We start from the raw sequence: 15,246 nt of genomic DNA on the forward strand, positions 1-15,246 counted from the left end.
ATGATATGGCGACACGTGGCACGGCCCAACAGAGGCCCATTCCTGTGAAAAGGCCGGCCCGTTTGACTTGGTCAAAAGGTGGCGGGCCGGCCCACAGAAAGCATGTTAACGGCATGTTCGCATATAGCCCATTTACAGCCCGCTAACCCAGAGCCCGTGACGACCTCTCCGAATTAGGCCCAGTAGCATCATTTGGGCCGTCTAATATGATTCCAGCCCGTTTTAACTTCCGGCCCATGTGTGGCCCATGTCTTCTTTCGGCCCATATGAGGCCCTTTGTAACTCTTGGCCCATTAATGGCCCGTGGTGAAACTAGCCCATAATGAACAGTGTATCACTTTATACCCATTAACGGCTCGTTATTCTATTGGGCTGTTTCCAGCCCAAGTTATCTTTCGGCCTTCTTAGGGCCCATTGATTCTTGGGCTCATTTGCAGCATTCGGTTACATACGACCCGTTACTGTCATTTTCTGCTTGTGGGCCAAATTCAGCCCCTCGTTACAGTCGGCCCGTTTGCGGACCGTTAATATGTTGGGCCATTTTCATGTAAAAAACGTTGGGCTGTTTTCATAGAGTTATCAAATACGGCCTATTAACGGCCCGTTATGGTCCATGAATAGTATGGCCCATGATTGGCGAAATGATGATATGCCCCATAGAAGGCCCATGGATCCTACGGCCCGTATGAGGCCCATGGATCCTACGGCCCGTATGAGGCCCATGGATAGTACGGCCTGTAGAAGGCCCATGGATCGTACGGCATGTAGAAGGCCCATGAATCCTAAGGCCCGTATAGAAGGCCAATGGATCCTACGGCCCGTATAGAAGGCCAATGGATCCTAAAACCGGAAGAAGGCCCATGGATCATACGGCCTGCAGGAGGCCCATGGTTACAACAGTCCTTGTGTTGCCATGATTATTTTGGCCTAGTTACCAAAAATAGGCTATTGTGGCCACTAGAAAAACACAGAAAAAGAACTGCAGTGACTACAAGCAAACAACTAAACAAGACAACAAGGAAACAAATAAGCAAGCAATTAACGCTAGCCTATTACCGCTATTACACATATTAGATCCACTCGGCATCAAAGTTCGCCACCAATGCAAATATAGGGAACAAAGCAGCATATTACATACACTTGCCGTCAAAATTGGCCACCAGTGCAAATAAACGCGGCAACAAAACAAGAGCATAACTGAAACAACTTCAGAAGAGCTGAAGAAATGTTATCCTGGGTATCCACCATGCTGGCAATAAGCTTATCAAGCTTATTAGCTTTGTCATGTTTGGCGCTAAAATCCTCCAACGCTTACTGTTGCACCAGAAAGTATGCATCTGAATGCTCCAGGGACTTCCGTAGTCCTTCCAGTTCTTGTCGCAGCACAGCTGATCGATGTCTTTCAGCTTGTAGTTGAGACTCAAGAAACCGAACTGATTCAGACAGTGAGTTTGAATAGCTTGTGCAAGCGGTAGTGGCCAGTAACTCGAACACTAAACCAAGACAGGACTTTGGGGTTGTCTCGCTGTCTTCAAGATAGTCTTCCTTAGCTGTTTTATCAGCTTTGTTGGAGACCAATAAGGATGTGTCACTATCCTGAACCTTATCTGCATTACTTCCTTTACCATTGCTTAATAAGGCACTCTTCCCCAATATTCTGTCAGCATTATAAAAGAAGAAACAAGCAGACACATAACAAGTTTAGCATGTACTAGTATATGAAACTCATTTCGGTGAACCAGGTCATTAGTAAGGTGGACAGGATTAAACTACCAAGTCTTCTATTGCCAAATACTAGTACATAATAAAAGCATCAAACAAACATATATCTATGTCCTATGGTCACTGCATTGTCTTGCCAAATCAAAATAGAGACACGGTTCAAATCATATCAGTTCAAGACAAAGCAGCAGTGAAAGAATACAAAGCGTGGAAAACTACACGACACAACAAGATTTCAGATGGGTACCATGGGTCTACATGTACAACAACACTATTGGCTCTGTTGTGATGCTAGTAATGTGCATGATATGAAAGTCAACTATATACACAATTGAAATTGAAATCAACAGAGCTATTGATAAGAGCAAACCTGTTAAAGAAACATGTGTGAACATACCTGCTATGCCATTGGAGTTTCGATTGGATCCTTCAACTTAAAAATAAGTTTGTATGAGTAAATACAGTGATACAAGAGCAAAGTAATCATAGTTAAAAAAGGCGCGCCTAAGCGAGAGCTTAAGCGCGCCTAGGCTCTAGGTGTTGGCAAAATGCATTGCGCATAACTACGCATATTCTGTGCATAACTGCGCATAAGCATGCGTTTTGGTCAGTAAAGCGCAAGGCGGTGGCAAAATGCACAATTCACGCCTAGCGCTTTTTTGAACTATGATAGCAATGGAATCTTAAGTTAGAATAGTTGTTCTTAAGGTTTAGGCACTTGTTCTACATGAACAAACTACAATAAGACGCAAGAATATAATACTTAAAAATAGAAAATGAGCTCATAGAACTTACCACATTCTTGGTTCGGGACCAGTATAGAATAAGGTGTTCCCAGTCATCGTCCAGTAAATGTGTCTCAAGAGAACGTAAGGGAATTTGATGAGTTTCTTTGCCGGTGAAGTATGTTTTCTTCAGGTAATTCTGATACTGCCACCAAGCATTCTTGAAGATAGCAGAGGTATTAGCACAGGTTACCTCATCCCGAGTTTCCAAATCAGTCCTTCTCTATAGAGAAAAATGGGAAAATTTGTTGTATTATAACCATCATGGAGGTAGGATTATGGGACAAAGCAAAGTAATTGCCATGAATAACATTACTTACACATAACTCCTGGACAAACACCTACAACTGGCATTTTCCTTCATCTTCAGTATAATATTTACAAGATGGGAAGATACACACATACGATTTAACAACATCAAATGTGATAGATGCTAAACTACGACTAGCTGGTTGTGCTTCCTCCACAGGAATAGGCATACTAACTGGTGGAGTTGGGGTTCGCCGTGATAGTACTGGCCCTTTGGGCACTGGAGCTGCCTTACTAACTGCTCTTGTTTGGGAGCTCTGTGGTGGAGATGGTGCAGTGTCAACAGGAACTGGGTTACTATCGGCTGGGGTTGGGGTTAGATTGGGTGAAGCTAGTTCTTTGTCCATCGCAGTAGGGGTACAATCTGCGAGAGTTTGGGTTATGTGTGGTAGGGCTGGTTCTTGTGCATGTACAACCGGGGTGCTATCTCCACCAAGAGGTAGCACTGTTTTATTTGAAGATCGTGTTTTTAGTCCGCTAGATACTAGCATCACCCGCTCCAATTCAAATGGCTGATAAACAGGAAGCATAGTTGAATGTATAGACATTGTATGAGAGACAGATGCAATAGATAGTGTGGAAAAAAGAGGGCATGAAATAGTTGACATGTATATTGTTTAACTAAAACGGATAGCATGACATAATTTCACATATATGATGTCTATCTAAACTGGATAGCATAGCATAACATAATTCAAAGATATGATGAATAACTAAACAGGATCGCATGACATAATTCACCTACATGTTATCTAAGTAATCAAGATCACATCATTTAATTCACATATATGATTTATATGCTAAACAGAGGGCATTCGATATGATGTCTGAACTAAGAACATGGGTTGAATATTGTGTATATGATGTCTAAACTATGAAATGCAAGACACCATATGCATGATATGAGCAGTATAGCCGTGCCAAGTTAGAGCATACACCTCAGTGGGGGAATAGGATTGGTCATCTGTCTCTGAATCCATCTCTGAGGAGCTATCGGGACCCAACAAGAGATCTGCTTTGACAGGTAGCACTGTCTGCTCTGAAGGCCTTATTTTCACTCCAGATTTTTCCATCTCCCACCCAAATGGCTGATTCATAGGAAGAGTAGTTTAATGTACAAACATTGTCGACAAATGGAAATGTAATTAAGAAAAGGATGGGCAAGATATCATTCAAATATATGATGCCTGGTTAAACAGGATGGCATTGCACATTTCACATATATAATGGCTGGCTAAAAGACATGAGACTGCATAATTCCCATATATGATATAGAAACTAAACAGGAGGCATTACAGAACATGTCTAAACTAAGCAGATGACATTTATGATGTCAAAAGTAGGCACTGCAAGGCAACATATGCATGATATGACTAACATCATCATGCCAAGGTAGAGCAAACACCTTGGGGATAAATAGGAGTGGTCAGCGGCATCTGAATCTGCCTCAGAACAGATATCTTCCACTGGATTACAATCTGGAGAGGGGTGGGGAGGGTTTGCCATTGAACCCACCACGGAGCGATGTCTGCAAGACATTGTATTGCCACGCAAAACTCTTCTCTTTTTCTCTACATGTTCAGCATGACTGTGTGCAATATCAGACATGCATACGAAAAAAATGGTGAGATTATGTAAGGAGAGCATGCAGAAATTTATAATGATGGTAACAACCAGTGGATGGATCCAACAATAATGATAGTAGGATGATGATTGCTTTAAATTAATAAAAAGACAGATGATGATTGCTTTACTATTTGTTTCCCACCCAAGATGAACAACATAGGCATACCCTAGGTGAACCAGATATTAAACAGACATACTATTCATTGCTGCCTTGATATGTGCCCCAAAACTAATTTAGAACTCAAGTTTGAACATTAATTTGGACCTGACTTGGGACACCAAGAGCTGAACAGGACGATAAGTAGCAGGTAAGTTTAAGCAATTGTCGGTGTATTAGAATAGGGGTACCCTAGTACCCCGAACTTGTGCACGGGCAGTTGCAGCACCCCGCGGCAAAGGCTTGCCGGGTGATCGCCAAGATCCCCCCCCCCAAGGTTCCCTTGGAGCCATCCAAGAAGAAAGTATTTAGGCTAAGGAAACAAGACCCCGGCAAGAGGAGCTTGCCGGGAAGGCCAACCAAGGCGCTCGAATGAGCTTGCCGCGACGCGCCACGCGCTCCGGCAAGGCGACAAGGCCCCGGCAAGAGGAGCTTGCCGGGAAGACAAACCAAGGTACCTCGAAGCCCGGCGAGCGACAAGCTTCCGGACCCGACATGATAACAACAGCGGCAAGGCGTTTGCCGCGGCAGGCGGCCACTCTGCGTCCATGCTCCAGCGCATCCACCAACGTGTCGCTCTGGGGGCCTCTCCGGACGTGCGTGGCGGGAGGCTGTGCAGCCAGCGGTGCGCAGTGGCATGCGAAGCTGACAAGATCGCCATCGCGGCGAACGGTGGCGCCCCTAACGGTCCTTTTCTGCACTATTCGGGTGACTCAGACGGGCATTTAATGCCCTTGTCCCCTGCCGTCAGGGTTAGGTAGGATGCACTGTACAAGCAACTGTATCAACTACCTCGCTTTGTACGTTTTTACCCTCCTCTGCGTTGCCACCTATCGGTGACCCCTTTAGCGTATAAAAGGAGGCCCATGCGCAATGTAGGGGGGGTTCGGCTGATAGGTTCGAAGCCTCAGACAGTTCGCTTCGATCCATCCGTAGCCCAGAGAACACCACACTCTCGCTTTGGAGAGCAAGAACACCAGATAATACAACCAGACAAGCAGCAGTAGGAGTGTTATCTCTCCGGAGAGCTCCGAAGCTGGGTAAACTGCTCGTGTGCCTCGCCTCGATCTGCTCTTCGTGCGATCTCCGCCCCCCTCCGAACCGAAAGGGGCCCGGTCCGCCGGCCCCATAGGTGTTCGAGGATCAGTTTCCCCGACATCTTTGGCGTGCCAGGTAGGGGACGTCGAGATTGCGTGAACCTGATCCGGCGTTCACACGAGCTAGATCCTTATTCCCTTCATCAACATGCCACCGAAGAAGAAGACTTCGGCAGCAGCCGCTCCGTCCACGTCATTTCCGCCACCGTTGGAGCAAACGGGTGGTGGAGTGGACGCCGGCGGAAGAACAGCCGTCGATGAGGGTGCTCACAGTGCTGCCAAGTCCAAGGACAAGGCTGCACAAACCTCGGCGACTGTACATGTTCCGCGCCACTCTCAGGAGGCGCAAGATCAGCAGCACCATGGCGCTCGCAGCACCATGCGCATGATAGACCAAGGCCAAGCTGGTGGATCTCGGGGCGCTCAAGACCAGCATGCACGCCAGCATGCTGGCACGAGCGGGGCACGGTCGCCTGGACGGGATACTGCTCCTTCTAACATAGTTAGAAGTTCGAGCACGTCCCGTTCCTCGCGCCGTCCGCCACTGCCACCCACTACCCCAGCAGAAGCTTTGGCGCGAGCTCAACTTCTCCTAGATTACCCTCCGACGTCAGACAAGATCGATGAATGGAGAGCCACCATCTAGAGTCTCATCGGCTACGCCAACGGCGACACTCCACAGCGGCCGAGCGCGTCGCCGCCACCGCAGGACCGCCGGACGCGAGCCGGTGGCGACGAAACGGGCGGAGGTGCAACTACCATGCAATCACCGCCCCGAAGGCCAAGATCGCCGACTCGTCGGATCCACCTCGACAGCGACTCCACTGCATCGTCGGATCCACGAGCTCGTCGCCATCAGCGCCAAGTTCTTCATGATTGACAACAAGAAGACGCTCGAACCCGCATCGAGCGCCGAAGAGAAGCGCGACGTCAATCCGACAAGCGCGCTGGGCCCTCTGTTGACATGCATGCGCCAGAGAAACCAGGCGATCTGCCGTACGCGGTAGGTTGTCCTGCGTTCACTCGTGAGCTGCGGCAAGTCCAGTGGCCCAGTACAAAGAACTTCAAGCTAGACGTACCAGAGAAGTACGATGGCAAGATGCATCCCTCAGAGTTCCTCAGCATCTACACCATTGCGGTGCAAGCTGCCGGGGGACGAGATGACAAGATCCTTGCCAACTACTTCCCGCTGGTACTCAAGCCCAATGTCAGATCCTGGCTCATGCACTTGCCGGACAACTCCATATCCTCTTGGGCTGATCTGTGCCATCAGTTTGTCGGCGCCTTTACCGGCGGACACAAGCCTCATGGCCAGGAGAGTGATCTTCATTTGCTCGCCCAGAAGGAAGGAGAGCCCCTGCGCAAGTACATTCAGAGATTCAGCAGCGTGTAGCACAACATCCCAGACGTCCACCCTGCCGCGGTGATCAGCGTGTTCCATCAGAACGTGCGGAACCGCAGGATGCGGGAGGAAATGGCGATGTGCAAGACCAGGGACGTCAGTGAGTTATATGCACTGGCCGACAAGTGCGCGCGTGCTGAGGAAGGGAGGAGACTCCCTGGAGAAAATATAGGAGCGGGAGGATCTGACAGCGAAGATGCCGCCCCGACAAGGAAAACCCGGCGGCGGAACAACAGAAGGAGGAAAGGCAAAGAAGTGCTAGTTGTTGAGCAGTCCGGCAACGGTGGCGGCGCCAAGGAAGCCAAAGCTGGTGACTCCGGCAAGGAGGTTGCCGCGGAGGTGGCGGTCGCCGACAAGCAGGATGGCACCAACAAGCAGTATTGCAAGATTCACCGCACCAAGGGCCATGATCTTCAGAACTGCAAAAGGGTCGAGCAGCTTGTTGAGCAACAGAAAGCTGAATACGAGCGGTGCGACAAGGAGAAAGCCCAGGAAGGAGCTGGTGGATCCGGCAAGAAACGGCCCGGCCGAGGAGGACGCCGCGGCAAGGCCAAGCAGCGGCAAGGAGACAGACCTCCTCGCGGCCGCGACAAGGATGAAGATGACGACGACGATGAAGATATGGATGATGAGGAGACTGATGAGCAGGAGTTCTAGAAAGCTACAGAGGTCCTGTGCGTTGACGGTGGTGCTTCTCTGCATGCCTCGCACTGCCAGCTCAAGCAGTGGATGCGGGAAGTTAATGCAGCAGAACCACCCGTAGAGTCACGCAGGCCTCTGAAATGGTCCAGCACGCCTATCATCTTTGATATTGAGGACCACCCGGATCGCATAACTGCGGTCGGGTGCTTGCCGGTGTTGGTCTCACCAACAATCCGCAACCTCAAGGTCACTAAGATTCTAGTTGACGGCGGGGCCGGTTTGAACTTGATCTCCTCCATGGTGCTCCAGAAGCTCCAGATCCCTGACAGCAAGCTCGAAGAGACCGGCACATTTCAAGGAATCAACCCGGGAAGGAGCAAGCCAAAGGGAAAGATCACGTTGCCGGTAACATTTGGCAGTGAGCTGAACTTCAGGACTGAGAGGATCACGTTTGATGTTGCCGACATTCCATTACCTTATAATGGAATCCTGGGCCGTTCGGCACTCGCCAAGTTCATGGCAGCCTCTCACTATGCGTACAACATACTGAAAATGCCAGGCCTCTTCCCGCTATTCTTCTACTGCGGGCTCTACCCGCCCTTCTCGGAATTCTTTTGTGACATTATGAACACGTATGGCTTCCGCCTCCTTGACTTCACCCCCAATGCTGTCTTGACCATGGCAGTTTTCACACACTTGCGCGAAAACTTTGTCGGAGTCCACCCTAGTGTAGCCCTTTTCCGCCACTTCTTCGTACCTCGGGTAGAGAGAGGAGAGCCGCTTGCCGGCGGGATTGCCTGGGTCTCGAGAGTCGGCAAGAAAGAGGCGTACTTGGAGGGTGAGCTTCGCAGCAAGTGGGAGGAGTGGAGAGCGGAGTGGTGTTGGATCGTCGAGGAGGATCCGCAGCCCTTCACCGCCGTGCGCCAAACTCCAATAGTGCGCGGCAATGACTGGAGCAACATGGCCCCGGAAGACGAGAGGCTGAAGATCGCCATCACTAGGATTCTTCGCCTCAGGCTTGCCGGGCTCACCGTAGGTGCTGTCGGGGCAGATTTCCTTCACCGCCGCATTGCCCCCCTGCAGGAGAGGAGGAGGCCCGCCTGGGAATTCAAGAATTCGGCGGACATCATGAGGCTGCGGCCGGGAGTACCCTCATGCGCGGATGCGCACGCGTCTCCGTCACCCAAAAGAGGTAGAAGTACTCCCTCAGCTCCTGCACTCCGAGCTGGGGGGTGAAGATCGCCCGCTCCTTCCGCAGCGCCGCGAGCCGCTGCGCCACGGCCGACTTCACGCCCTTTCCCTTGTCGCCTTTCGGGGCCATGACGGAGGTGGTGGAGAAGGTCGACGGCGTGGTGATGCTGGTGGAAATGGGGGCGGAGTGCTGCTCTCTCGGCTTCGAGAAGAAGAGGGGAGCGGCGGAGTTTGTGAAGAAGGAGTAGCAGCAAGCAGCGAGGGGGAACGAACTGCCCCTGTTTCCTCTGCTTATAAAGAGGGACGGGGCGGAAGTTTTGGCCTTCCGCTTAAACAACCACCCACGATCTCTCCCACGATGCCGCAATCAACGCGTGCCGTTATGGGAGAGTGCGGTGGATACGGAACAAGATTTGGCGTGGCTCAGCCCGCGTGTGCCCGTGCCCTGTCTTGGGCCTGGCCCAACAGCGCTCGGCACCGTGTCTGGCCCAGGCCCGGGGGCTCCTGTCGGTGTACTAGAATAGGGGTACCCTAGTACCCCGAACTTGTGCACGGGCAGTTGCAACACCCTGCGGCAAAGGCTTGCCGGGTGATCGCCAAGATCCCCCCCAAGGTTCCCTTGGAGCCATCCAAGAACAAAGTATTTAGGCTAAGGAAACAAGACCCCGGCAAGAGGAGCTTACCGGGAAGGCCAACCAAGGCGCTCCAATGAACTTGTAGCGACGCGCCACGCGCTCCGGCAAGGAGACAAGGCCCCGGCAAGAGGAGCTTGCCGGGAAGACAAACCAAGGTACCTCGAAGCCCGGCGAGCGACAAGCTTCCGGACCCGACAAGATAACAACAGCGGCAAGGCGTTTGTCGCGGCAGGCGGCCACTCTGCGTCCACGCTCCAGCGCATCCACCAACGTGTCGCTCTGGGGGCCTCTCCGGACGTGTGTGGCGGGAGGCTGTGCAGCCAGCGGTGCGCAGTGGCATGCGAAGCTGACAAGATCGCCATTGTGGCGAATGGTTGCGCCCCTAACGGTCCTTTTCTGCACTGTTCGGGCGACTCAGACGGGCATTTAATGCCCTTGTCCCCTACCATCAGGGTTAGGTAGGATGCACTGTACAAGCAACTGTATCAACTACCTCGCTTTTTACGTTTTTACCCTCCTCTGCGTTGCCACCTGTCGGTGACCCCTTTAGCGTATAAAAGGAGGCCCATGCGCAACGTAGGGGGGGTTCGGCTGATAGGTTCGAAGCCTCAGACAGTTCGCTTCGATCCATCCGTAGCCCAGAGAACACCACACTCTCGCTTTGGAGAGCAAGAACACCAGATAATACAACCAGACAAGCAGCAGTAGGAGTGTTATCTCTCCGGAGAGCTCCGAAGCTGGGTAAACTGCTCGTGTGCCTCGCCTCGATCAGCTCTTCGTGCGATCTCCGCCCCCCTCCGAACCAAAAGGGGCCCGGTCCGCCGGCCCCATAGGTGTTTGAGGATCAGTTTCCCCGACAGCAATGCATAACATAAGCAGAAATAAAAGAGTGCGACCTCTCTTGTGGACCCGTGTACTCCTCAGGTTCATCTGCTGAGTCGATGATGGCGATGCCGTTGCAGTGGGTGCCGACGGCAGGGAAGGAGAACTGTGGCGGCGAAAGACGGTCAGGAGTCGTGATGTCTGGTTTGGTGGATGCTTCAGTCGATGGAGCAGCTCAGGTGAGGTGGACGACATCGCAGTAGGAGCGGGACAAACCACACAAAGTTCCCTTCGACACGTACTTGTAACTGAATTAATTCTATAAGGGTTCATTTGGCTTGCATGATTCTTAAAATGCAGGGATAGGAAAAACACCGGAATAGGATAGGAAAATGCACATGGTAAACAGATCATTTGTAAACACAGGATTTCTGTCAACTTGGGTGTTTGGTTTATTGGAATTTGAAGAGCAGAGGAATGCAAAGAAACATGGCCAAAATAAAGTGAAACCATATGAAAGCGTGTACAGTTAGAATGTTATTCTGGCACTAATGCACTTGGTCTTGTTTTCATGCATAGGATTTTGAAAAGTAGGTCCAGGTGGATGTTTTGCTTCATTCCTTTCAACAAAATGCATGAATAATTGGGTTGGTCGATGAAGCAGTTGAGGCAGAGGTGGCTGTCGGAGGTGTGGAGGAAGATCTGAGGAATCTGTAGACGGTGTCCAGGGCACTGCTCTATTGTGATGGATCATTCTGTTGTTGGAGCAGCTCCGGTGAGTCGTAGGACGTCAAGGCTAAAGCAGCACAAGACAAACATTGTCAATCTCAAGTGGGATTCTAATAGCATCTCCAATAGATGATGTAAAATAGATGTAAATTTACATCACCAAAAGCCACCTGACTACAAAATATGAGGTAAAAACTGTTGACTTTGAACTTAACTGTTGAAACTGAAATTTACTGTGGAATCTGAATGCTACTGTCGAAACTGAACGCAATGGTAGCAGAGAGGCACTTGACATGTAGTTTAGGGAGGGCCTGGAGTTCATCTTCAACCTGCACCCCCCTGATCCGCCAGCCACCACTGGCCGAACCGCCGGCCCCAGCGCCGCCTCGCCACCCTGAAACAACTCCCCACCGCCGCCCTGGCCAGCCCTCTAGGCCCCCCGCCCCCCACCCTGAACCCTAAGATAGATAGTGGGGTATGTCTCCGGCGAGCACCCGTCCCCGCTGCGGGTGGTTCTTCCTTAACTCCGGCGGGCCCCCACAACCCCTGAAAATCGACTGACCCAAAAGTTGATTCAGTCGACTGAAGTGTGGCTTAATCGGAGCAGAGCAGCAGCACGAGCGAGGGAGAGAGCAGCAGCAGCAGCAGCAGCTGGGCAAGCGAGCGATCGAGCGAGAGCCGGAGCAGCAGCAGCAGCAGCGCGAGCGAGCAAGCGAGAGCCGGAGCAACAGAAGCAGATCCGGCTGGTATGGACACCGCTGCCGAAGGGGCCTCGCACTAGGGGCGAGCCGCCGTGGAGATGTCGCCCGCGGCGCCGGCTTCAAGGTAGCCGCTCCATGGGGGTGCGGGATGGAGCACCGTCGGCGCCGGGAGGTCAAGTTAAGGAGAAGGTGTGATGCGATGAGTGTACAACCTCTTTGGTGGCGTCGAGTAGGCCTCGGCTTCGTCCGAGGAGTCGGTGACGATGATGCGGTTCCGGTGGAGCAGGTTAAGGCGGCACTGTGGGGATGGAGCAGCCGTGATAGACGAGGCGATCGTCGGAGCAGCTCCTTGGAGGTGGAGGATGGGGCGGCTGAACCGGCAGGACGGCGAGATGGACGACGGATCCTCATCCGGGGAGGTAGACGAGGGACGTCGAGCTGTTGCGGTGGACGACGTTGTCAGGGGAGAGGCTCCGGCTGGGCAGCGGTGACATGGCAGACGGAGGAGGGTGGGGTTTCGCGGCTGGAGCGGAGAGGTTATGGTGGCCTGGGACTTCAAATGGAGAAAAGGGGGAGATGGGAGGGGGTGAAGCATGACTTAGGGACGTGCTTGCACAAAATGTAGGGTGTGTTACAAAAGTACCCCCCACCGATTTGAACTAGCGGCCCTTTCGGCTCAGGGTTAGAAGGGGGATTTCACGAGTCAGGATTTGGCAGCTGGAGGGAGTTTTCGCGCGCGTTGTAATTTCGGGATAGCAAGGTGCGGGTTGTGAAGGCGCCAGTTTTGGAAGCACGATATCTGAATTTTCGGGATATAACAAGACGCGGGTTGAATTTTAGGGACAAGCCTAACGTGTAGTAATATTGTACTTGTACGTACCAAATCAATTCGCACTTCCCTCAACCAAAAAGAAAATGAAAAAAATAAAACTATTCACACCACACAGAGAGAGAGTCTTGCCCCGTTTTACTATACAAATGCCATTCAAAGCTACTCCCTCCTTCCATCTATATAGGGCCTAATGCATTTTTCGATGCTAACTTTGACCAAATATTAGATAAATAATATATGACATGCAACTTACACAAAGCACACCGTTATATTCATCTGTGAAAGGTTCTTTCAATGATATAATTTTCACATTGTGCATGTCATGTACTATTAATCTTGTCAATAGTCAAAGGCGGTCTTAAAAATCTCATTACGCCCTATATAGATGGAAGGAGGGAGTATGAATCCATGTTATGTCCGATTAAATTTTTTCGCTTGCTGTATAATGCATGTAACTGATGACCCGCAAGTATACGGGATAGTTGTAGCCTCTTTCGATAAGTAAGAGTGTCGAACCCAACAAGGAGCAAAATGTAGAACAAATACTCTCTCAAGTCCTATCATCCACTGATACAACTCTACGCACGCTTGACGTTCTCTTTACCTAGAACAAGTATGAAACTAGAAGTACTTTGTAGGTGTTGTTGGATAGGTTTGCAAGATAATAAAGAAAACATAAATAAAAAGTAGGGGCTGTTTAGATAAATATGCAATATAGTAAGTATTAGTAGAGAGCTTTTTGTTATGAGAAAGTTATTTGTCCAAGCCAATCAATAACTAGAACGGTAATCACTATTGCAATTCTATTTGAGGGAGAGGCATAAGCTAACATACTTTATCTTCTTGGATCATATGCACTTATGATTGGAACTCTAGCAAGCATCTGCAACTACTAAAGATCATTAAGGTAAAACCCAACCATAGCATTAAAGCATCAAGTCCCCTTTATCCCATACGCAAACAACCTACTTACTCGGGTCTGTGCTTCTGTTCACTCACGCCACCCACCTTAAGCAAATCATAAACATATTGCAAACCCTACAGCGGGGATCCCTCACGCTTGCACAATACAGAGAGCACCATAGGACAGCACCAATAATAAAACATGCAACTAAAACCAATCACGATCATCAGTTAACCCATAGGACAAAACGGATCTACTCAAACATCATAAGATAGCCATACATCATTGGGAAATAATATATAGCGTTGAGCACCATGTTTAAATAGAGATTACAGCGGTTAAGAGAGGAGTTACACCGCTCCATAGAGGGGGGAAGAGTTGGTGATGAAGGCGATAAAGTTGTTGATGAAGATCGCAGTGAAGATGAGGGCCCCCGGCGGCGTTCCGGCGCCACCGGAAGCAAGGGGGAGAGGGGCCCCCTTCTTCTTCTTCTTCCTTGACCTTCTCCCTAGATGGGAGAAGGGTTTCCCCTCTGGTCCTTGGCTCCCATGGCTTGGGAGGGGCAAGAGCCCCTCCGAGATTGGATCTATCTCTCTGTCTCTCTCTGTTTCTGCGTTCCCAGATTCTTCCCCTTCACCGTTTCTTTTATATCTGGCGATCCGTAACTCCGATTGGGGTGAATCTTTCGCCCAGATTTTTCTCATAAAATTAGCTTTCTTGCGGCAAAAGAAGAGAGTCAACCGCCTTACGGTGGCCCATGAGGGTGCCAGACGCGCCCATGGGGGAGGGCGCGCCCCCCTGTCTTGTGGCCACCTCGGACACCGTTTCACGTTGATTCTTCCTCCGGAAAATCCCAAATATTCCAAAATAATTCTCCATTCGTTTTTATCCCATTTGGATTCCGGTTGATATTGGGTTTCTGCGAAATATAAAACATGCAACAAACAGGAACTGGCACTGGGCACTGGATCAATATGTTAGTCCCAAAAATAATATAAAAAGTTGCCAAAAGTATATGAAAGTTGAATAATATTGGCATGGAACAATCAAAAATTATAGATACGACGGAGATGTATCAGCATCCCCAAGCTTAATTCCTGCTCGTCCTCGAGTAGGTAAATGATAAAAAAGATAATTTTTGATGTGGAATGCTACCTAGCATAATCTTGATCATGTAATCTAATCATGGCATGAATATTAAGACACGAGTGATTCAAGGCAATAGTCTATCATTTGACATAAAAACAATAATACTTAGGGCATCCCAACAAACAATCATGTCTTTCAAAATATCAATGCTTCCAGAACGTTATCCCTACAAAATCATATAGTCTTGTATGCTCACTTTTCTTAACACAAGGTACCCCTCATGCCTATCCCGGTGTCAGCCAAGCAATTGTTTCATACTTTAGTATTCTCAAAGTTTTTCAACTTTCACGCAATACATTAGCGTGAGCCATGGATATAGCACTATGGGTGGAATAGAATATGATGGTGGAGGTTATGTGGAGAAGACAAAAAGGGAGAAAGTCCCACATCGACGCGGCTAATCAACGGGCTATGGAGATGCCCATCAATTAATGTCAATGCGAGGAGTAGGGATTGCCATGCAATGGATGCACTAAGAGCTATAACTGTATGAAAGCTCAACAAAAGAAACTAAGTGGGCGTGCATCCAACTTGCTTGCTCAT

The sequence above is a fragment of the Triticum aestivum genome, chromosome 1B (genome assembly GCF_018294505.1).
Source record: "Triticum aestivum cultivar Chinese Spring chromosome 1B, IWGSC CS RefSeq v2.1, whole genome shotgun sequence".
In the NCBI taxonomy this organism is placed as follows: Eukaryota; Viridiplantae; Streptophyta; class Magnoliopsida; order Poales; family Poaceae; genus Triticum; species Triticum aestivum.